The sequence below is a fragment of the Gobio gobio genome (genome assembly GCF_949357685.1).
Source record: "Gobio gobio genome assembly, chromosome: 3".
NCBI lineage: Eukaryota > Metazoa > Chordata > Actinopteri > Cypriniformes > Gobionidae > Gobio > Gobio gobio.
In genome coordinates, this window is record NC_137099.1 from 69,692,883 (window position 1) to 69,717,134 (window position 24,252).

Here is a 24,252-nt window from a genome sequence, read left to right on the forward strand (position 1 = left end):
GGAACTAATTTTCTCAACACATCTTTGATTCATTTTGTCCAGCATTTGCAAGCTGTAGACTCTCTGTCCAGTCAGAGACATATATTGTGTAATTGATGATTTTAGTTTTCAGTTCAGTTAATTCAATCCAAGTAAATGAAACACTCACAAGATGTCACCAAAATTACTCTGTCCCCTTTAAATCTTTCAGAAAATGATGTAAGTGTATCGAATCGTATCGAATCGTATCGTTGGCTGAATATCGTGATATATATCGTATCGTGAGCTGAATATCGTGATATATATCGTATCATGAGCTGAATATCGTGTATCGTATCGTATCGTGAGATTAGTGTATCGCTACAGCCCTAGTGATCATCCTGGTAAACGGCTCGCCCACCGTCCAGCACATTAGAGTAGATTATATACTGGCTCCACGAGTCCAGGGGAGCAACGAGCGTCTTTGACACACCGCCAATTAAGGTTGAGCGTTCATGAGCAGCTACCCAGCTCCCAAGCATTAGCGTAGTAGTCAGAGCCATCAGGAAAAACAAAACAATTAGCACACTTAAGGCCCGGGCAGTTACGGCAGTTCTTATATCAGGCGGCTTCCCAGAAGTTTTTAGGATAGGCGAAGAAACAGCGCCTGCCAAGCTGCTGCCGCCATCTTTCCAGCCATCAAATCGGCTGATGACATGATGACGGAACTAACGGCTCAAACCCGAAGACACGAGAGGTGAACTAAACTTTCCAGGGAACAGACGTGTTTAAATGTGAAGTGACAAAAGAAAGAACGATTTGCATCGGGAGGTGAGGTGAACTAACAGACTGCATACATAGACTGAAGCAGTGTTCAGCAATTAATTAATCATTTATTTATTTATCAAGTTTGGCCATGGCTGCATTAGCTTATGGTTTATTTTTATTCCAAAAGTACTAAATGTGTTGAAAAATGCAGCATGTAACGTTTTAATTAGATTCTGCTGAAATGAACGAAATGACTTGAAAAAAGATTTGTTCATTTTGCTGAACGAGATTCAAAGATCCGAGTCAGTAAAATGATCCAAACTTCCCACTACTAGCACACACACACACACGCACGCACACACACACTCACACACGCACGCACACACACGTACGCACACTCACGCATACACGCACTCTAAAGCACTGCAGGAGCATTTCAATGAGCAATAGAGGTAGCGTTACATGGACGTAGGAAAATTAAGACCCGTTTAAGATTAATTAAGACCTAGAACTCAATACTTCAGCGAATTTAAGACTTTATATAAAGCTTAAAATTTAGATTTTGAAATTCTAGACTTTTTTAGACCCGTGGAAACCCTGAGGCAGGTCAGTTACAGCACACCAGTTAAAAACATTTAATTAAGACATGGTGGAAAACATGTTTATCTTTCATTTCAAATGAGTATATTATAATTAGGGATGCACCGGTTGACCGGCCAAAAATCGGAACCGGACGGTTTTTGCTTCTCGCGCGTTTTCTTTGTATTTTTCTGCCGATTTTTCTGGAAGTGCGCCTGCGTGCACATACGCCTATATTGCGCGAACATGTCACTTGTGTGTTACAAACGGAAACTGGAGAACTGAGGGAAGAGACGAGATACGCTGAAGGGAATGAAGAGCCGCTTTCCTGCGCGAGCTTACCTCTCCACGCCCTGCTCAAGCGCAGAGAGTGAGCGTTTGTTCAGCTCAGCTTCTCACGTGTTGGATCGGATGAGAACGAAACAGACTAAAGGCCTTTGCACACTGAGTTCGAAATTTCCGCATGCGTTTTTTCGTATTCGTGATCCGAAAAATTCATCACACACAGAGACCTTGCACACCGAATCCGATGCGTATTAATGAATACGTTAACAAAAAAACGCAAAACAATACAAAATGCCGTCTTCAATCAGTGAGGGTGATTTTTTTTGTCCTCTCTCTTCTTCAAAATAGGGATGGGCAACAGTGGTCGAGTAATCGAGTACTCGAACGTGACAGCGATCATCGATCATGAGAACGATGATCGCCCTGAAAAAAAATATATTTGTCTCTTTTTTTTATTGGTTATTGCGTCGTTTTGCGCGGTACCGGAGGTCTGATTGGTTGGCGTTATACAGCACGCCTCATGACCGCGGCGAAATAAAGTGAAGAGGCGTGCACTGCAGTGATGTCTGGAATCACTGATCATTAAATGGTTAGTGCAAGATGCGCCAATCTGTCATAGCATTATAATGAGAACACCGTGGAAAATGCTGCTAAATGATCTGTGCTTAGTTCCCCGTTTATCAGCTTATCTTCAGAGAAACTAGCGAGAACACTCAGACTAGCGCGTGAAGTTCATGTGCGCATTCGCGTCCTTTTCTGCAGATGCAGAAGATTACCTTTATGTTGTTTATCTGATTAATCTAATATAAAACGCGTTTGGTTGAGCTTAATAAACTAGCAAAGCGCTGCCGTTATACCGGCTGTTCATTCTCTTCAGTTTCAGCTCAAATGCATTAATGCTCGAGCTCGACATGGTTTGGAGACAGATATTCTTTTCAGATAGGCTATTTCTTTCTCAGAATCATTGATATTAGTAATGCAGCAGTGCTATACTGTTCTCGTATTTTTTAACAGTAGACCTAGTTTATTTAAAGTTGTTTTTCGTTATGAGTTTGAAAACGCGCAGTGATGTCTGTAAACACTGCGATCATGAATAATAAAATTAAGTGCATGATGTGCAGAGTCAATCTGTCAACGCATTATAATGAGAACACTATTTTAATAAAATGTTGTTTCTGTGTGCTTTCTTTGTCCGTGTATGAGCGTTGTTAAGGGAAGAGCGCATTCAAAATGTTCCGTTTCAAACCATAGCCTGTAAAATCTAGCACGCTGAAGTTCACGTGCGCATTCACGTCCTTTTGTGTTGAAATATGTCGTAATAGGTTCATAATAATCTTCATATTAATATTGATATAGGGTGCGTTTGGTTGAGTTTATTAACCAGCGAGCAAGCTCTGCAGGGTGGTGTTATTTCACAGTTTCAGCTCAAAGGCAATGCTCGATATTACTGACTTGGTTATTTGAGTCCTTTTATAAAGATGTTTCTTTTTCAAAGACATTTATGCATCATAATCAAGCAGTTATTTTTTGTTTTATATGTTCATGTTTTCATATACCTGTTTTCATGTCACGTTTGTATTTGTCAACAACCATTTTCATAACAGATTTCATTATTTCAATAACGGACATGCCCCGCCCCCTGCACATGCCCCGCCCCCAATTACTCGAGTACTCGTTTTTGAGACCTATCGATGATCGAAATGAGAAATTGACAAAAATGCCCATCCCTACTTAAAAAGAGAAAAAGAAAGAGGAAATAATGGGTCCATCCACTCCTGCGATCGCATAGAGAGGAAGGAGTTCCACCTCCTTATCAAGGAGCTGCGGGATTATCCAGACCGGTTCAAAGTTTACTTTAGGATGTCAGTGGCTCAGTTTGATGCTTTGCTAGCGATACTGGAGCCACATATGGACCACCAATTTCCGTGAATCAATTGATCCTGAACAGAGACTGGCAGTATGTCTCCGCACACACACACACACACACACACACACACACACACACACACACACACACACACACACACACACACACACACACACACACACACACGCGGTTTACAGGGACTTGGTGTGCTATAATTATAGCTGTGATATAACAATATTAGTAGTATTTTTGATATAATAATATTTGTATATATAATTGTAGGTATCTGAGCACTGGCGATTCATTCACCAGCATTGCCAGCAGTTTTAGGTTGGGCATCAGCACTGTAGATGGGACAAACGGATGCGAAAAACGCAGAAAATCGAACTTGTTCCGATTTTTTTTTTGACGGACGAAAGTTTCGGAGGCAGTGTGCAAGTGTGACTGACAAAACGTGAGGTCGAATTTATTTTTTGACGTGCAAAAATTTCGCATGCGAATTTCGGACTCAGTGTGCAAAGGCCTTAACTTGTGACAAAGCCGAAATACTTATTTTTGTAGCCTAAAGAAGAACATGCTGCACTATTGAAATGAAATAATATCAGTTCTGTAGCCTATAGGATGATCATTTTTATTTTACCTTAAAATTACATTGACTTAATTTGATTTAAAAAGCACCTGCTGTAGCATCTTAGTTTTTTTCGTTGCACTAAACATTATTTGATTTAACATTTTGGAACAATTATATACTTTGGTTTTATTTCAATTTCACTGGTAAAGACTTTTTTTCTTTACACTGAATTTAAAAACAAATGCTGATTTAAGTAACATCTTTGTTTGGATTGCAGAATATGCAGTTGTTGCCTTTAATTTCACCTTTCAGCCTTTTAATTTCAAATTCAATTTCCCATAAATTTCAGATTGCGGACTTGTTTTCATTAGCCAAAAGCCAATTTAGCCTGTTAAATACCAAATAAACATCTTGTTCATGTACATACTTTCATTCTTTTATTGTGTAAAAAAATTTTTTTTTTAAATCGGAATCGGCCAGTTTTCTTGAAAAAAAAAAAAACGGTATCGGAATCGGCCATGTAAAATCATGATCGGTGCATCACTAATTATAAAGTATTGTCTTGAAATGTCTTTATTGTCAAATGTGTGTTGAATGTAAACTCCTCTTGGGAATTTCACCATTCAATGTGAATTTATCTGAGGATATTCTGAAATAAGGACATCTATTCAGTGATTGGTTCATGCCTGTGACATCATCCAAAATCCCGTTTGTGGCCAGGGTTGCCATATTGGGCGGTTTCGCAATCTATTTTGTGGGCAAAAACGGGTTTGGGCGGGTGGATAAAAATTGGGCTGGTTTTGGATCAGTTCGGCGGGTTTTTTGTAGCCGAATCACCGGCACTTCAGATCCTTCTTCCTGTGACCCTCTGTTCAGCAGGCAGCCGTCTCACACACTCACACACACACACACACACACACACACACATACACACACACACACACACACTACAGCTCTGGGCTGGCTGACGACGTGCCCTGACGTAAACTCAACAACAGACACTCCCTCCCACCTTCAGCTCATGTCACATCATCTGTCCTTCTCCGTGCGATACTAGAATCGATACGCTGGCAGCAAATATATATTAATTATAGAAATAATTGAAATGTTAAAGTGAGTTATTTTGTATGTCCATATATCCACTCAATGTTTTCATGTTAGGCTAATGCTTTTGTTCCAAGCGACTTTTATTGACAATAAACAGACTCATTGATCGCCTAAGTTGATCGCATTATTTTCCGTAACATAAGCTTATAGTTTAATAGTATAATAGTCAGACTGAGGACGCTTGTGTAGCGTCTGGAGTCTCTCTGTCTCTCTCTCTCTGTTTCTCTCTCTTGGGATCAAAGTGAGGCGAAACAGCAGGGATGCCTTTCGCTACCCAGCTCTGCAGGGAGATCAGATCCCGGCACCCATAAGTCTGGGGTGAATGGCCCTCAATGCCAGGCTGACGACCCACCAGAGAATGGCCAGGCCTACGACAATTGCTCTGGGGGGGGGGGGGGGACTTCAAAAAGATCCCTATCACACACACACACACACCCCGGGCCCCTAGCTCACACCTTCCTGGTGCAGAGGGGCCGAGAACTGACCTCCACACAGACAGCCTGTGCCATGTGGCTTGAACTATTTTAACTGAACCATCCCAGAAATATATGTGATGACCCCTTTTGTTGTATGTATCTTGACCACAAAGTATATATTTATGTATTTGTGTGATGTTAATCTTAAATGCTCAAGATGGCTCTGTAAAAGAGATACACTGTCTTTCATGCATTTAAACGAGCATGTTTGGGGTCTATTGATTCCTCTTTCTCTGCCTTAGCCAATTATGTAAAAAGTATGATTATGACATGTACCGTTAATATGCTTACCCCTTTTGGAGCAAAACCTCACTTGTTGTGGTTTCCAGCATTAACATTCCAGTGAGTGATAAAAGTCCAAACAAAGGAACTTTCCCGCCTCCAATCCACATCTACGATTGGTCATCTCAGTGGAGGTGGGCGGAGGTTAGTGGACTTTAAAGTACAGTTACTCAAGCACCTCGGGGCTCAGAAAAAACTTGCAAGGACTCGGACAAGACAAAACTTCCCTTCCATCACGCCAGCGCGGCTCGCGGGGCTTCGGCCCGAGCCCGCCTGGCCAAGCTGATCGCCCCTTTGAAGATGACGCAACACCGGCGCGCTCCATCCGAGCGCGCACATCACTGCACGAATCTTCTTAGCGCGAACGAGATGCCTTCCCTTCCAAGACAACCGCTCCTACACGCCGTTAAATCTCCCGCGGACCGACCCCGGAAGGACCGAACGGAGGGAGAGCTTCAGCGCATGAACACTCTGAGAAACGCAACGCACGCATCCTTTACACAACACAAAGAAACCATGCAAGTATCAATTCTATCGAAATTTAGATGCGTTTAAGATTGTACCCCTATTATGGTGATAATTGTTCGTTGCTGGCTCTCGCGGTTTTGGTTGGGAGATGTCCGACTGGACCATTCCCTTCTCACCTTCCTGTTCTCCTCCTCTCTCTTCCCTCTATTTCTATTCCATTTCTTCTCTTTCATTACTTTCCCTATTTTGTATATACATGTATCCTTTATGTAGTCGTATGTAATCGTAGTAGCTATCACTATTAAAACCATTGTATCCACGTTTTAATTGTCATTGTTGTTGCTCACAAAACATGAGTCCCTTTAATGTCAGATCTAAGCTACGAGCTCTTATAAGTATCATTGAATGCTTTAATTAATACCATAACTCGGAAGGTTTATCCTTTGTGGCCAGAGGGATAAGCTTTTCGAAAATGGGTCGAAGACCAAGTTGAGAAGTATTGTACTGCTCGTTCGTTAAACCGAACGGAGTAGAGGAATTCTAATCACTTCCGTAGAGGCTATTCTGTGATTGTTTAATATAGATATATATCCAGAGTTGATTGCAATAAATTGTTGTCAACCATATATATATATATATTGCATAAATACCTGTTAGGTATTCCCCTTTTGGGTGATTTTGGAGATTTGTGATTCAATTATAACCCGTTATGATTAATCATAAATCCCTAAATATTAATACTCATTATTCCCTATGAGCTAAATTTAATTTAATAATATATGTGACCCTAAGACGTTACACTTGCGTCCATTCCGTTTTCCTTTTTTTAAACCAGAAATTAAATATGGAAACGTGGTTTCTTCTTTTTTTTATTTTAACACTGATTAATAGAATTAGCAGATACAAGGTAATTTTCCTAATACCTTATTATTATTTTATTAAAAATAATATCACTGATTTATAACTTGTTTTCTTTTAATGTGTAAATATGCTCAATTAATTTCTAGGGGTTTTGCGTCATACACAGATTCTAAAAGTGCCCATAGCAGTGCCTTTTCTTCTGGAATCAATAGAATGACTACGGACAGAGGCATAGAAGGTCCGTGTAGTTTTTTGTTCATTCATTATTCTATTTCGGAATGAAAGATGAAATTTAAAAAAGGGTGCAGCTTGGTTTTTTTGTTTAAAAGAAAAAAAAAGCAGAAATGGCTGTATTTTGTTTTCCAAATGTTTAGTTGTCATCAAATAACAGTATTAGAAAATTGGACGACATTTCCGATCGTTTTTTAATTTGTAATCATTATTTGTAAGTTTATTGTGTTTCATTTGACTGATCCTATCTTTACCTGGAAATCATTTTACAAAAGAACATTTGTAAATTGACATTTTTTTATATGAATCTGTTCGTTTTTAGTTTATAAAAATGCAAAACGTAATTAAAAAAATTAAAAAATAAGTTATTATATTTTGTGTACATGGAATTTGTGTATAGCCAATGTTTTGATTTAAATTTTGTATTTAAAAATACAACCACCATTCCATTTTTGTTTTTGTTTCCATGGTTAAAAACGAAAAAGGAATGGATGCAAAAGTACACGGACTGTTGCGTTAATTTCATTGAATGTTGTTTCTGAAATCGGATAGGCTAGTCGATAAATGGGTCATTTTAAAGCTTGTTAATGATTTCAATGTATTTAAACGAGAAACAAGCCAAAAAAATTGGGCGGTTTTTGGTTAAGTTTTGGGCTGGAAAACCCTGCTGGCATCTGGCAACCCTGTTTGTGGCACAGCAAAGTGTTGTGAATCAACTCTAAGATTGACACTTTAGATTTAGTCCTATGCTGCCTTCACGTGCTATCGGAAATTTGATAATTTCGACTTTGAAGTCGTGATTAGCTCATGTGCAATTTTTACCTAGGAAACTATTTACGATATTTCCGAGGACACGTGAAGGCAGCATTAGTCCTACACTTCACTTAAAGTCTGATTGAGATGCTTGATAACTAACTTTTAAGAATTGTTTTATCTTAAGTCAATTCTTAGCAGAGTTCTTGAGTAATTCTCAGAGGCTTGATAAATACGGGCCCTGATGTCTGTCCTACAGAAACAAACGCGGAAGTGTTTAATATTTCCTCTAAATGTGCACATTTACAGCTTTTCTATCTCAGACTGTAAAGAATCCGTGGATGAATGTCAACTAAAGCAGAATCCCTACAGCTCGACATCATTATAATCCTGAAGATGAACTGGAGCACTTTTACACGCGTCACAACTCCATCAAATGTCCGCTAAAGTTTAAAGATGAGTTTATTATCAGAAGATGATAACTGAACTTACCGAGATGTGATGGTTATGTCCGGTTATGAAGACAGATTACAGTTTTAATTCCAAATGTTTGCTTGTCATTAGAATCGAGTCTTTACTTTCGGTTTTGATCAGACGCTGTTTCCTCAGAATGCGCATGCGCAGATGCTTCTTCCCTTTCTTCAGTGGTTTTTATCAAACGAGGAGCATTACCGCCATCTTCTGGACTGAGGTGTGAACTCATTGGGATGTCATTTTATAAACTGTGTGGGAAAACAACACAAATTCTGAAGTTTCAAGCTGAGTTTCTCTCAGAAATATCATAACATCCTTAATTATAGATTTGATCCAGGCATACTCAATAGAGTTTTTAATTCATTTCCCATCGCCGTCTCTCGTTCTCTCCTTTTTCCAGAACACTTTCTACATGTCAAGAGTACATGTGTGGCATTTTCCACTTGTCCACAATGAAGGCATAATCCAGTCTGATGTTGTCCTATTACATTTCAGCCGCTATTTCATCTCGTGTGCCCTATTCTCAACCTTGTTATCATCGTTTCCTCCTGCCGTCCCAGACTACGCTGCTTTTTAACCATCACTTCTTTCTGAATGTTGTCGAAATCTCCTCCCGATCCCATATATCCTGCCACATTTGATGAATATAATCTTTAATGATGACTTTAATCTCTGATTTGCTAAGTGGAACTTGTATGTTTATATGCTCTGCCTTCAACGCATCAAACTTCTCATTTCCCTCAATTCCCACGTGTGCCAGAACACAAACAAATATAAACTCATTTGATTTATCTCCTGTAAAAGATCTTGTCTACATACAGATGTTCCACTCTGAGGACTTGATCAAGAAGACATGGACTCTGAACAGATGACAGATGCCTTGTGCTTTAACTTCCTCTAAAATAATGGCCATTATTTCAGCTGTAGAAACTGAGAGCTGATCTGATGTTGGATGTTAACATTATATTTTGGGATGAATAGCTGCGACTGTTTTGCCAGTGATTGGTGCCACTAGCGCCACCACCTGTCCAAATTTGTACTCATGTTTATGCTAATAACTTTTGAACCTTAATGGTTAGAAACTAAATTGATTCCTGAGCTCATGCCGATTCGATCGCCTACTATTGCGAACTCGTCCTAGACGGTTCGTCCAATTTGCATGAAAATTGAACCAGATCATCTTCAGCCAGTGCTGACAAAAAGTTATGGAATTCAAGTTGATTCGTCAAATTGTTTTTGATAAACGCGTGAACAAATTTTACAAAGCACTTGCAAAAATCATAAAAGTGGTCTCTTTAGATTCAGGATGGCATGCCGAGTCATGTGATATCCAATTTTACCATATCGGCCATTTTGGCTGTCGGACATTTTGATTTATGTGCTAAAATGCTGTATTTTATGAACACATGAACGGATTGTTATGAAACTCGGTTTGGGTCATCATCATGATGCCCTGAAGGAGCCTGAGAAGTTTCGAAAAAGCGCCACCTAGTGGAGATTGTTTTTTCAAAGGCTTATAACTTTGGGTGAGATTGTCTTATTTTATTTGTCTCCTGAATCCTTGCCGAGTCCAACGATACCAGACTTGCCAGGTTTCGGTGTATGGTTTGTGCAGCGTGATAATTTAGCGCTTATAAAATGTTAGCTGATATCTTCGAAACCGCTAGTCTGATCGAGATGAAACCAGCGTCAGAATTCTGAAACATAGGTCGATATTTAAACACTAATACCCAAATGTCAAAACATTGATAGTAAGGGGTAGTAAAATCCAATCAAAGTCAGGTGTCAGTCATTTTTTACGTGTTTTTTCATATAAATGTCTATAACTCCAAAACAAAATGAGATATTTTCACCAAAATTGACACACACATGTATGGACTCACTCCGAGGACACATTAAACAATGGTAGGATTGTGGCTCTTGGTGGCGCTATAAACTAAATATGGCATTGGCGCTATACAACTCAATGTTTTAACGTGGGGTTTTAACATTTTTGCTTCAAATGTCTTCACTCATTTTTTCAGTTGGTCTGCTGAAAGCTTCCTTGTTTGCTTCTGTTGCGCTTGGCCCCGGTGTTGCTGCTTGCAGCTATATTTTCTTTTGTTTCCATATTTACCAATGGAAAGCAGAATAACCATGGTGGGATAGTAGTCTTCCTTATTGTTCTGCAATGTGCCGGAGTGTCTATTCCCATATCTTTTGCCTGTTTTCCACCACTCCACCCAAAGCTACTGATATGAATACGGCCATATTCCCAACACTCTTCTAGAAGCTGCATTCTTGTCTCCAATACACCAATGCCAATAAGTTTAGAGTCAAACCATATTCCTAAATATCTTATGAGCTTCTCTGGCTTGAGTGATTGTCCATGCAGTTTAATATCTAGCCTAGGATTGACCTGTTTTTTAGTCAAACATATATATTGAGTCTTTTCCACAGATAAACGAAAGCCCCGTTCATGTAACCACTTTCCAACCTGATCTATTGCCTTCTGCATTCTTGTCTCCAGTACACCAATGCCACGACCCCCGCAGATGCTTCGGGCGTCAACAGCAAATAAACCCCGCCCATCTCTCTCTCTTCTGCTTCCTTTAGTTTCCTGACGAGGTTCAGTCTGTCAATAATCAGAAGTAGATCATTTCAACAGAACAAACACAAATACTTTACAACTGATATTGTTCATCAAACCCTGATGGGATCTCGGCCGAATATTGGGCTTTTTGACGGGGTTCGGTTTCTGCCGAACCTCAGAATTTTTTTCCACCGAACCCGAACCCTAGGCTTGCACTATGCGCGAACGTAATGATGCCGCCGTTGAAAGTGAAAATGGAACTCATGAACAGAAAACGTGGCAGGAGATACTTTAAGTCAAAAGAAGGCGATTCAAGTCGAGCTACGTGTTCAATTTGCAATGCCGATTTGTCTCGTGATGACAAGGACCCTAAACAACAGCCGCTGTTAAAACATTTGCGTATGAAACATCCGAGAGAATACGAGTTGAGCATGAAGGAATCTTCAGACAGCAGCCAAAATGTATTTTATTTTATCGTGCAAACAGCCGCATATAGATCAGATAAAATATAAATAAAAATAATAAAATACATAGGCCTACACTAAATATTTTTCACTTAAATAATTACCAAATTAAGATGACAAAAACAAAAATATACTGAATCCGTAAGCTTTGAAGAACCGGAATCGTTTTTTCTTCTTTCAAATAAAAATAGAAGGCCTAGGCTACCTCAATCCACACCTTGTATGATTTTTGTTTGTTTTTAAGTAACATGTCTAAGTGATGTGGGTTAGTCTGGAGCACAGCCTGTTGACAGTTAAACTCGCGGCAGAAAACACCCTCAATCCTTCTGTCTCCGCAGCGCGAGCATCCAATGACAGCGCGCGCCTCCTGCTCTCTACGTTGTGGAGTTCCTTGAAACGATAGAGGACGACTCGGGGTAATTTTTCTATAAACCATCAGGAAACAGCGGCGAGAAGAACATACACGACAATGTTTACTTTAGTAAACTTGACATAAAACCACACTATTAAAAGCCTTAAACAAGGCTTCAGATGGCACTGATGTCCCGGGAAGAGATAACGCCTCGCTAGAGCGGCCAGCCTCGGGAAGCGCCATTCATTGCTTTCCACCAGTCAGGAGCTTGTGCTACTGCTGTATTTTTCTGTCGAAATGGTCCCACACAGTATAAGCTTTTCCATTGCTTCATTTTGCGAGATATATCTGGTTTGTGGTTGCACATGAGCGCTCCGTGAGTGAACAAATAACGCTATACAGCATATTTTTCTAAACCATGCATCAAAAAACAAACAAACAAAAAAGCGTTAAAAACATTTAAACCGTTTAACTGGTAGTATTAATCAGTCAAAGTTCTTACTCTCGGTTAAATGGTCAATAGCATCCCTACACTGCTGTGGACGTTGTTTACTTCATTAATGTGTTTACTGTGATAATGGACTGAGGATGGGAGAAGGATTCGGTATTCGGTTTCAGATTCGGCCGAATCTTAACCAGTGGATTCGGTATTCGGCCGAACCCCAAAAATCTGGATTCGGTGCATCCCTAGTTACAGTTTTTTACAATCACTTAGTTACTATTTTCAGAACCTTGATGCCATTTTTCACAACTCTAGACACAAAACTCACAACCAATGATCAAAATGCACATTTTTCAAAACTCTAACCCTTTTCTCAATTGCTTGGATATAATACACATAAAACTTAGATCATTTGTTCATTCAACAAAAATCACCTGTTCAATATGACACAACTTAACATCAAATTACTACTATTTCAAAAGGCAATTCACACATTACATTTCAAATGAGTGTCTATTCATTTCCTTACAATGATCTAACTATCAATTGATACAACTGCTCAAAATGATAAGTAACTGTTGCATTACTCTTAATGCATAGTTGTATGGAAACAGACAAACAATCTTCCATGTTTACAGTAAATCATGAACAGTTTGTTCAATGTTTGTTCAATCATAAAAGTTTCAAGATAACGAGATTCCTTGTCACTAATAAGTGTGAAGCATGAACCAATTAGACTACAATACCCATGGATGTAGCCTACAGTAATATTTTACTGTATCATAATGCTTCATCAGACACTGTGTCTATGGTCCCAAATACTGTTACACCTTTTCAGACTATTTACAGTATTGACAGCACTGCACTGTATTCAGGCCCTTGTAATTGCTTGTCCAATTCTGCCAACTCGTTACTAATGATTGAGTGCACTTTGTGGAATGAGTATATAAAGAGTTGATTGGGATCCAATTGCAAGAGCGTAGTGATATGTAACATGGAGCCAGCAGGTGATCCAGGTCACAATGGAGGTCAAGCAGTGGTGGGAGGAAGACGAGGAAGACGTGTTGGTCAAAGGAATGGCAGGGGACAGGCAGCCCTTCTGAGAGGTGGTCGTGGGCCTCGTTTGAGAGGTGTGGGAACGTGGTAGAGGACAAGACCACGGACCAAGACAGCGGCAGCAACAGCATAGAGTGTCCAATGAAATTCGGGCAATAGTTGTAGACCATGTCATAAATCATGGCATGACAATGACTGAGGCGGCTGCAATGATTCAACCAAACCTCAGAAGGTCAACCGTGGCCTCAATAATCAGAACATTCCGCAATGAGAACCGGTAAGTTATCAGCATGCACTAAACATTATGCTACTCTCAATTGTCAAATGACTGCATACCAACGTGTATCACAGAATAGGTGATGTGACCAAGTGTCTTCTTACTCTAATTTTCCCTGTAGAATTGAGACCAGGCCAAATAGTGGAGGCAGAGGCAAAATTCTAACTGACCAACAGGAGCAGGCTGTGGTCGATTTGGTTCGGGCCAGAAATGATATTCGCCTTACAGAAACTCGCCAGCATATCTTGGACAATGAAGACATGTTCAACAATGTGGGATCCATAAGTTTGCCGACTATTGCACGCATACTGAAAAGGCACCAGGTATCTATAAAACAACTATATCATGTGCCTTTCGAAAGAAATGCAGACAGAGTGAAGCAAATGAGGACTGAGTATGTTCAGGTGAGTTCAGTTTCAAGATGGCTGTTGTAAAAACATTCCCCAAAATTCTACATTGTACAGTATCTCTAAATCTCTTTCCAAAATGTATTTTTAGAGGGTGATGGAGCTGGATGCTGATGACGACCATCACAAATTCATATATTTGGATGAGGCAGGTTTTAATCTGGCCAAGACAAGGAGGAGAGGTCGGAATTTCATTGGCCAGCGGGCAACCATCCAAGTACCTGGACAACGTGTGGCCAACATCACCATGTGTGCGGCTATATCAGAAGATGGTGTGGTGGGACGCAGACCTCATATTGGACCATATAATGCAGCTCTCCTTGTCACCTTTCTTGATGAGCTCGATCAGGTTTGTAGAGCTGAAGGTGTGACCTATGTCATTGTGTGGGACAAGGTCAGGTTCCATCATGCTCATGTGGTGCAAGCATGGTTTCAGGCCCATGCACAATTTACCACCCTGTATTTACCCCCATACTCTCCCTTCCTTAACCCGATTGAGGAATTTTTCTCCGCATGGAGATGGAAGGTTCATGATAGGCACCCTCATGAACAAGTCACTCTTCTCCAGGCCATGATGAAGCCTGCAATGACATTACAGCAGACCAGTGTCAGGCCTGGATTCGCCATGCCCGAAGGTTTTTCCCAAGATGTTTGGCTAATGGAAACATCCATTGTGATGTAGATGAGAACCTGTGGCCAAATCCACAACACAGAGTTTATGACAATGCAGAAGTACAGTAATCACTCATGTTTTGTTTCTAGTACTATCAAGCAAGAACACTACATTTGATGTTTTACAGTACTGTCTTTTCTTTTCTATTTCATAGATAATTATTTTTGATGATTAGTTTTATAAATAAACCTATGTTGTGATTGTACTGTAGTTTTGCATCAATATATTAAAAACTTTGTTCAATGATTCCACTGTGTCTGTAGTATTCTCTCTACTACTGCAGTACTTTTACAGAGATTTACTGTACATGTAGTACCATAATGAAACCTGTATCACTTATTTTGTTCTACAATATTTAATGATTGTACGAACAATAACACAGTGAAACTATCAGTTGCTTCTGTGTGGGTGATCTATAGTTATGTTTCAATGGTATTTCACAGTAAATTTGTTTTTTGAACCAATGATTGTGCAAGTGCAAGATTTCTTTAAAGATGTGAATGCACAATGTAATGTTTTGAACATTAGATAGCCTGTGTTACAAGTGATAACCGTTTTGTGTCTAGAGTTGTGAAAAATGGCATCAAGGTTCTGAAAATAGTAACTAAGTGATTGTAAAAAACTGTAAAACTAGTGTAGGAAATGGCAAATGTAAATGATACTTTAATTTTGCACCAAACGTTGCACATATGTATTGGAAAATTTAAATTTAAGCACAGAAATACATTGTGATTTTGTGTATTACATTTCAGATTGAGTATTTCCACCCATAAGTGTGTGTGCGTGTGTGTGTGTGTATGCGAGTGTGTGCATGTGTGTGTGTGTGTGCGTTTGTGTGAGTGAGTGTGTGTGTGTGAGTGTGCGTGTGTGTGTGCGTGTGAGTGTGTGAGTGAGTGAGTGCATGTGTGTGTTTTAGGGTGTGTGTGTGTGTGTGTGTGTGTGTGTGTGTGTGTGTGTGTGTGTGTGTGTGTGTCTTACTGTGTGTGTGTGTGTGAGTGTGTGTACAGAAGAGTGCGTGTGAGTGTGTACGGGAGAAAGTGTGTGTGTGAGTGTGTACGGGAGAAAGTGTGTGTGTGTGTGTGTGTGTGTGTGTGCGCGTGTGCGTGTGTGTGCTCGTGTGTGCTCGTGTGTGCGTGTGTGTGTGCGTGTGTGTGTGAACAGGAGAACCTGCATTTAGCCGCATGTGCAAAACACCAAAACAAAAAGGCAAACCTAGAAGACTGGAGAAAAGTCCATGAGAAAGAACAACAAGAAGATGCTGAATTGTTTATAGGTACTATCGAAATTGAACGAAATGAGCAAACAGCAAGAAAATGGCTGACACAAATGAATGCAGTCTCTACCATGGAAAGGGGAAACAAGAACTCAGGAATTCAGAATAAACAACTGCAAACTGACCTTTAAGCTAGACACAGGAGAAGTGCAACATGTTGTCTTTCAAAGACTCTGAGAAAGCCTCTAACAAGAAGACACCTCTGAAGAAGTCAAACTGCCCGTTAGTTACATATTCTGGCCACACGATGGAGACAAAGGGTAAAGTAAGGCTTCAATGTGGTTACAAAGACACTGAGTTTGATCTAGAACTCCAAGTTGTAGATAAACATTCACCAGCAATTCTGGGAAGAGAAGCATGCTCAAAACTTGGACTGATTAAAAGAGTGTTCAAAGTAGAGAACAAAGACCAAACTGACATTCTGAGTGAATACCAGGATGTGTTTACTGGTTTAGGATGTGTACCAGGACTGCACAATATTCAGCTCAACCCAGATGTTGCTCCAGTCATTCATGCACCACGGAAAGTACCCATAGCTGTGAAGGACAAGGTCAAAATGGAACTGACAAGAATGGAAGATCTTGGAGTAATCATGAAGCAAAGCGAGCCCACTGATTGGGTTAACAGTGTGGTTATGGTAGTGAAACCAGGGAAACTCAGGATATGCCTTGATATCTTATATCTTATCTTATCTTATATCTTAACAAAGCCATCAAGAGAGAACACTACCCATTGCGCACAATTGAAGAAATAGCAGCTGAGATGCCAAATGCCAAAGTATTCTCAGTGCTTGATGCCAATCATGGGGTTTGGCAAGTACAGCTGGATGAAGAGAGCTCCAGACTATGCACTTTTAACAGGAGATACCGATTTTTGAGACTTCCATTTGGCATAGTTTCATCTCCAGAAGTGTTTCAGAAATGCATTGCACAAAGACTAGAAGGCTTAGATGGAGTCGTGAACATAGTGGATGATATTCTGGTGACAATTCTTCCTGCTTCGCTACTGTTCGGACGCTCTTGCTTACTGCTCCGCGCTTTGCTCTATCGCTTCTATATTTTATAACTTCAGCAAATCAGCACAGTGCTCAAACGACAAAGCTTGACTCCAATGATAAATTAGAAACTCTGGTGACTGAATTCCTAAACAAAAAGCGGAATATTTCAACGACCAGCCTCCCACTGCCTCCAGCTTACATTCCGGAGAAGGGAAAACACAGCTGCCTACATTCAAAAGGATAAGAAAATGCCTCTTCTAGAATCTACTTGCTGCACAAACTGCCACAGACTTTTACAAAGGATTGCAGTTCTTGAAACAAAGTTATTTGCGGAACCATCCAACCAGACGAATCACACAGCAGAGCTTCATCATGATCGCCCTCTGCACACTGCCGGTGAGTCCCATAAATATAGTGCTACTCAACATGTAGAGAAACAAGTAACTGATCAACACACTAATCGATGGAACAAACAGGGAGCAAGACCAAAAGGCACTCGAGACATCAGATTGTCACGAGCATCACATATTGCCGCAGTAGCATGCTCTACCCCAGACACAAGGATTGCAAACACTAGTTTTCTACCACCAAATATACATCTTGAAAACAGATTTGAAGTGCTAATGAATGTGGGTGAGTAATCCCCAAACGTGATAAATGTGACCGAACACAGATTGAATCAGCCCGCAGCTAACACTGATGCTAACAGGCGCTCAAGGTCGAGCAGACAGCGGCCCTCAGCTCAGAGCGCAGCCGAGCCCAGGACTCTGTTAGTGGGCGACTCAACAATCAGAAACATTAGCAGCAGGGATACAACTACACGCTGCCTTCCACAAGCAACAGTTGTAAACAGGGAACTTAAGAACATTCTGATGAAACATAAGACTTCAAATCGACTTATCATTCATGTGGGAAAGAACGATATTCAGAGAGAGGAGTCAGAACTTCTAAAGAGGGATTTCAATGAACTTTTTGACACACTTAGAAAACTGAAAGTTCAGCCGTTCATCAGTGGACCACTTCCAGCAAGAGGAACAAATAGGTTCTCACGGCTACTTGGGCTTAATACATGGCTGCAAAAAACCTGCAACATGAAGGGAGTGAACTTTATCGACAATTTTAATCTCTTCTGGAGTCAGAGACAACTGTTTACATCAAATGGCCTCCACCCAAACAAACTCGGTGCAAGAGTGCTAAAGGACAATATTTATTTTTCCCTTCATCATCCTTCAGCTGTGTATGCTAACCCACTCAACCTGGATAGCACACACACACCAGTAAAGTACGATCACAGGACTTCATTTCAGCATCTGAATGGACATGCGGTTGATACACCCCACAAGGACAATGATAACACCACGCAGCCACAACAACCACTTCTCATGGATACACTCCCAGCAGAGCCCCGCCCTCAGAGCTCACCACAGATAGACTGTGACGAATTAGAACTGGTCCAAATGACACAGATCGAGCCACTAAACAGTAACATCTCAGCCCATACTGTGGAGTCTGTGGAGGAACTGGTAAAAATGGGGACCATCAGGGGTGAGACTGGTGAACTTTTACAACTTATATGTGATATAAGCAATAGGCTGGAAGAAATGTCACTCCTTGAACCAGACAATAACATATCAACAGCATCCCCGCCTCTGAGCTTCACAGAGAAAATGGATTTTGTTTATACTGGAAACAGACAATCACACTCGATCGCTGCGAGCCCCCAGATATCAACCAAAGAGCGTCGAGCTCCACAACCACCAAAGACTGTGGGCCCAGCTCGCTCTGCCCCTCCTCCTGTGAGATTTCTTCGGTCACAACGCCATGGCACACACCCTCCTCCATCTGCACCAAAAACAACTGATACCAGCTCTCAGTGACGTGTTCTGGGTCCTCGCAACGTCAACAGCAATCTTATCAAATGTTTACAAAACAAGCGTGAGCCCAGTGTGTCTCTATCTTTCTCTATTTCTGTTCTGTTACGTGATAGAAAGTCCAAGGCTTTCTCAGGCCGTATGGCAAACCCATCTAATCTGCTGCCTGTTACTTGTCAAACTAAGATTACTGTGGGGGAAAAAATTAAAATTAATACTGTTAAGTTAGCACTTTTAAACATCCGTTCACTTAAAAACAAATCATTTCTAGTCAACGACTTAATATCCACAAACAACCTAGATTTTTTGCTTCTAAATGAAACGTAGCTAGAAGACAGCTGCAGTGCAACAGTCCTCAATGAAACAGCCCCTCCTAACTTTACTTTTATGAGTGTCTGCAGACCAATCAGAAGGGGTGGAGGGGTCGCAGCTCTATTTAAAGATGTCTATCAATGTAAGCAAGTATCATTTGGTGATTATTTGTCTCTAGAATATCTGGGCATTGTGCTAAAAGGTGCACCACGCATCCTGCTTATCATTATTTATAGGCCTCCGAAATATTCACCGGCCTTTATTGATGACTTTACAGAGATGTTATCAGCAATCTCATCTGAGTATAACTGTTTTGCTATTGCTGGGGATTTTAACATTCACAATGCTGAATCCAGTACAACAAAAGATCTCATGACTGTTCTTAACACTTTTGATTTGACACAACATGTATACGGACCCACACATGATCGTGGACACACTCTAGATTTACTTATCAGTAAGGGGCTAAACATTTCATCGATAGTTATTAAGGATGTAGCACTGTCTGATCATTTCTGTATTTTCTTTGATATATCAATCTCTCCTGCCATTGAAACTAGATCTGTCTCTGTCAAAAAGAGATGCTTAAATGAGAACACTAGTGTGCTGTTTATGAAGGCTATATCTCTAACACCAAGCATATCTGCAGACTCTGTTGATCTTCTCCTTGACTCTTTTAACTCAAAAGTTAAGAGTGTAATTGATGACATTGCTCCTGTAAAAGTCAGAAAAAAGAGTGGCAAACAAAAAGCACCTTGGAGAAACTCAACAGCAGTGCAATTAATGAAAAGACAATGCAGGAAATCTGAACGCATGTGGCGAAAGACAAAACTTGTAGTCCATTATAAGATCTATAAAGACAGTCTTCGTGCTTTCAATGTGGAACTAGGCAAAGCTAGACAGACCTTCATTTCAAATATTATAAACAGAAACATAAACAACACACGCACTCTTTTTGCTACTGTAGAGAGACTAACAAACCCCCCGAGTCACATTCCCAGTGAAATGCTCTCAGACAGCAAATGTAGTGAGTTTGCCTCCTTCTTCTCCGAGAAAATCATTAATATCAGAAATGCGATCAGCACATCGTTCAGTTGCTCTGAGGTGAGTCAGATCAGACCACAGCCTCAGAAAGTTATCATGACTGATTTCGAAGCAATTGATGGTAAAATTTTAGAAGAAATGGTACAGCACCTTAAAACATCAACCTGCGCTCTTGACACACTCCCCACTTCTTTTTTCAAAAGTGTGTTTAACTGTTTAGAAGCAGATCTCCTAGAAGTGGTCCTCACTTCTTTCTGGGACTTTTCCAAACTCCCTTAAAACCGCAGTAGTAAAGCCTCTCCTTAAAAAGAGAAATCTGGATAACTCCATATTGAGCAACTACAGACCAATCTCAAATCTTCCCTTCATAGGCAAGATCATTGAAAAAGTGGTTTTCAGTCAGCTGAACAAATTCTTGAACTCAAACGGATACTTTGACAATTTTCAATCTGGTTTCCGACCGCATCACAGCACAGAGACAGCGCCAGGGCCGGCCCTGACCAATTTGCTGCCCTAGGCAAGATTTTACTTGGTGCCCCTTGTAAGGTTTAGCACTACATGTTATCAGTCTAAGTTGTGGAATTACTACGGTTTTATTTTTGTAATGCATTGATGTTTTTATTTTTATTTTCATTGTTGTTGTTTTATATGATGCCCAGTCCATTCTACCCCATCATTATGTTCATGATATTATTATTATTATTTTATTTTTTAAAAGGCTGATGATAGTTAAACTATGCAAAAATAGCACCTATGCCACATTACAGCCTTAACACAAATAGCAAGAGTAATAGCATTCATGCACAAACTATTAATTGAGAACTAGCAAAAGTGTTTGTTTTCCAGTAGATGGCAGCAATCTTCCACTAAACTATGCACATTCATGTTTTCACCATGAATTAAACTGAGAAATGTAGATATTTAATGTGAATTTTAAATAAAATGTTGCTATTTTAAATAAACCTGTATATAAATATCATTATTTATTTTGGCAAATACATTTTAAAATTACCATATGTCCCCTTAAAACTGCACAACTGTAGAGTAAAAACATTAGGCTATTAAAAAAGTGAAATTGCATGCATTTTTATTTACAAAATCACACTGGCTGTGGCCTCTGGAGAACCCAGAACAGCTGTTTGCATAAAGTTTAAGGTAAAACTGGAATGAATTAGCAAACATTAGTATTTTACTACTATGCAATTAAATAAACTGTACATTCATTAGCCTACATCATGTTACCTGTCTTTACACTGCAAAAAATGCTCTTCTTATTTAGTATTTTTTTCTTGTTTCCAGTCCAAATATCTAAACATTCTTAAATCAAGATGTATTTACTAAAATGACATTAGATATTTTTTCTTGTTTTCTGGGGGGAAAAAACACTCAAATGAAGTGAGTTTTTGCTTAAAACAAGCTAAATGATCTGCCAAATGGGGTGAGAAAAATGATATTATTTCTGTTTGGGACGGAAACAAGAAACAATATTTAATCAGAAACTAGATTATTTTTCTCACCCCAGATCATTTAGCTTGTTTTAAGCATAAACTCACTTAATTTTGATTTTATTTTCAAGAAAACAAGAAAATATATCTTATGCAATTTTACTTATCTAGTAAATGCATCTTAATTTAAGAAGTTTTAGATATTTAGACTAGAAACAAGACAAAAATACTAAGTAAGAAGAGCATTTTTGCAGTGTGTCCTTTATCTTCCCTGCATCAGAGGACTTCTGTCTTTTTTGACACTACAATTCGGCCATCCATCATATCAGGCAACTTTCACCGTGTCTACACCTGACGCGAGCGGCCAAGCACCGTAAAAAATGAAAGCAATCCTGTCTACATTAGATGCGGCGGAGAGGCGACGCGACACAACAAATTCCCAACGTTAAACTGATCGCGCGTTATATTTCTGACGCACTTCAAGTAGCTCGGCGGGGGAGATTGATGAGGCAGACCGGGAAGATGCGGGGGACTTAGTTAAGTTAATATTTCGAATTAATATTAATAAAATAGTATCAGTAATACATTTTGGCGCCCCTATGGATGAGTGGCGCCCCTAGCATTTGCCTATTCCGCCTATGCCACGGGCCGGCACTGGACAGCGCTCATAAAGATTATAAATGATATTCGCCTCAATACAGATACAGGCAAAACATCAATTCTGGTACTACTGGACCTCAGTGCTGCATTCGACACTGTTGACCACAACATACTTCTTGACAGGCTAGAAAATTGGGTTGGGCTTTCTGGAATGGTCCTCAAATGATTCAGGTCATACTTAGAAGGGAGAGGTTATTATGTGAGTATAGGTGACCATAAGTCTGAGTGGACATCCATGACATGCGGAGTCCCACAAGGATCAATTCTTGCACCACTCCTATTCAACCAAATAATGAAAAATAACAAAATGGCTTACCACAGCTATGCTGACGACACCCAGATCTACTTAGCCCTATCACCTAATGACTACAGCCCCATTGACTCTCTATGTAAATGCATTGATGAAGTTAACAGTTGGATGTGCCAAAACTTTCTTCAGTTAAACAAAGACAAAACTGAAATCACTACATTAGGAAACAAAGATGAAATTCTCAAGGTGAATGCATATCTTGAGGCTAAAGGCCTGAAATCAAAAAATCAAGTCAGGAATCTTGGTGTGATTTTGGAGTCAGACCTGAGTTTCAGTAGCCATGTCAAAGCAATAACTAAATCAGCTTACTATCATCTGAAAAATATTGCAAGAATTAGAGGCTTTATTTCCAGGCAAGACTTAGAGAAACTCGTTCATGCTTTTATCACCAGCAGGGTGGATTATTGTAATGGTCTTCTCACTGGCCTTCCCAAAAAGACCATTAGAAAGCTGCAGCTCATACAGAACGCTGCTGCCAGGATCCTGAGCAGAACCAGAAAATATGACCATATCACACCAGTCCTCAGGTCTTTACACTGGCTTCCAGTTACATTTAGGATCGATTTTAAAGTACTATTACTTGTATATAAATCACTCAATGACCTAGGACCTCAATACATTGCAGATATGCTGATTTAATACAAACCCAACAGATCACTCAGATCATCAGGATCAAGTCAATTAGAAATACCAAGGGTTCACTCAAAGCAAGGAGAGTCTGCTTTTAGCTATTATGCCAGCCATAGCTGGAACCAGCTTCCTGAACAGATCAGATGTGCTCCAACAGTAGCCACTTTCAAATCCAGACTCAAAACACATCTGTTCAGCTGTGCATTTACTGAATGAGCTGTGCCACTGTACGTCCGACTGATTGCACCTTATCTTATACATTTTCTCAATGAGCTCTGTGCTTTGTCCGAACTGCTTGCACTTTAATTATGTTTCAATTTAACCCGGTTTTATTTCTAGTTTTTAATTATACTTTTTATTTTTTATTATTTTTTATTTTGATTTCATCTTTATTTTTATTTCCTTTTAATTCCTATTATAACTGTTATACTATATATATTTTTATTTTTTTTCACTTATGACTGTTTTAACTTAATTTCTGTGTAAAGCACTTTGAATTGCCACTGTGTATGAAATGTGCTATACAAATAAACTTGCCTTGCCTTGCCTTGCCTTACCATTCGTGGTGTATACAGACCATGCTGCCTTGACCTGGGCCTTTAACTCGCCCAAAACCACCTCTCGGCTGACAAGCTGGACCTTAAGACTCCAGCGGTTTCACTTCCAGGAACAATACCGAAAAGGATGGATGAATGTAATGCCCGATGCCTTGACGAGAGCTCAACATGGCAGCATCCCCTTAGCGGTGTAAGTTGACGAGCAATCCTCCCATTGGAATTTGGACATC

At 39.9% G+C, this 24,252-nt stretch overlaps 1 protein-coding gene across 4 annotated transcripts in view; it reads right to left on the reverse strand.

The window, feature by feature from the left end:
* LOC307123851 (NLR family CARD domain-containing protein 3-like) overlaps nucleotides 1-8,822 on the reverse strand; it is a gene marked incomplete at its 3' end in the record, with an annotated part of 200,352 nt that extends 191,530 nt beyond the window's left edge. For all 4 annotated transcript variants that reach the window (XM_079812600.1, XM_079812598.1, XM_079812599.1 and 1 more), the window contains exon 1: nucleotides 8,699-8,822. The remainder of the gene's footprint in view (nucleotides 1-8,698) is intronic.
* Nucleotides 8,823-24,252: the final 15,430 nt, after the last annotated feature.